We start from the raw sequence: 1,680 nt of genomic DNA, 5'->3' as shown, positions 1-1,680 counted from the left end.
GCTGGTATATCCATAAAACCCAGCTTTCTGACAGTTTTATATATATCCAATATCTTATGTACACTAAAAATATATATTATCATATTTCATATATGTTATATGTATTTTTACAGTCAGCTTATACTCAGAACTATGTAGGTCTATGTGATCAGTGCACACTCTAGTTAAATAGGTATTTCTGCAGACGAGGCGTTTCCAAAGGACCATGTTTTTCAAGGATTGGATGATTGTTTGCTTAGACATTTCCTATTGTTAGCTTACTTTCCTAGCATCTGACTTGATTTATTTATTTAGTTTCATGAACTTGCTGTTGTTACTGAGGCAACCTGAAGACTTGTGAAAAATACCAGCCAGCAGATTATGTTAGCTGCTCGTATTATATGGCTGTGTCACAATTCATGGGCTGCATTAGGCTGACCCTTGCCTTCCTACGCAGCTCCGCTCAATTCTAGTTTCCTTCACTGCTCTGTCGGGGACTTCTCCCATTGACAAGGATTTATTCGGGAGCATTTCATTCAGGCCAATCAGAGAKCAGAAAGCTGATTTTCTGCACAGTGTCTGCTTATAATTCATTTTACCTGGGCCAAACAGAGAACAGAAGGCGGAGTTTTGAATGACGTCGATGTTCTGCGCAGTGTCTGCTAGTTATTTTATCATACAGCAGTGGAGGAAGTGAATGAAGCCAGTCCTTGTTGATAAGGCTTCCAGATTAAATTAAATTTGTCTGACAAAGCAGCAGCTCTCATTTACAGTCGTCTCGTTCAGCTCGGTACTTCTCTCCTCTCAGTAGGGTTGTTTACAGCACACGCGATTCCGGTTAGCTTCTTAGCTTAGCCTCCTTCACAGTGGAGCTGGCACACATTCGTCGCAGCCAACCGATCCAATCATTTTAAACTTCAGCAGAGGCCACGCCTCCAGCAAGAATCGCTTCTCTATAGCCGAGAGTCCAGACCCTCGATCCAATCATTTTAAACTTCAGCAGAGGCCACGCCTCCAGCAAGAATCTCTTCTCTATAGCTGAGAGTCCAGACCCTCGTACGAAGCAAAGTGAAGCATAGAGTCTGGTTTTTACCAGGCTAGGGCTGCATGCTCATGAGTGTGCATTTGTCGGRCACATACGTCCCTGCCCTGCGCCGAGTACTGTCCCAATTTGAAGGCTCCTCATCATGTGGCCGAGGAATGCAGCCGACAAAATCTCAAAATCCAAGGATGAATTTGAGTATCCTATCCGGCCGAGGATATCCAAGGATTCAATGCATGGACAGAAAACTAAACAGAGAAATGAAGACAGTGGAGTTTTTATATTTTTAACGAGTTGGCGTTGATTGAAAATTCACCACACACTGACAAATTAGTTTTTAAAAGTAAGTTTAAAAGTAATTTTATGCTGCAATAAGATGTTAAATAAAACAATGCAGCTACAAGTGTTGATACTGGAGGTTAACTCGAATTATTGTTTTTTTTTCTTGTTTGTTTGTTTTTTTACGTGTAAGGTTTTAGTTATTCTTCCAGTGAAACGACATGTAAATACACGTCTTGACACATTTTCAGTCTGATTTGAAACCGATCACTATGGTAACGGGGGCGTGTGGTCATGCAAACGTACATCAAGCTGACGTCAAGAGTGGGCTAGACTGTCTCATTTCACATCAGGTCTATGCAGCCTACCCTCTACCTGTG

The sequence above is a fragment of the Austrofundulus limnaeus genome, unplaced genomic scaffold (genome assembly GCF_001266775.1).
Source record: "Austrofundulus limnaeus strain Quisiro unplaced genomic scaffold, Austrofundulus_limnaeus-1.0 Scaffold423, whole genome shotgun sequence".
In the NCBI taxonomy this organism is placed as follows: domain Eukaryota; kingdom Metazoa; phylum Chordata; class Actinopteri; order Cyprinodontiformes; family Rivulidae; genus Austrofundulus; species Austrofundulus limnaeus.
Note: the sequence above shows the minus strand (reverse complement) of the source record.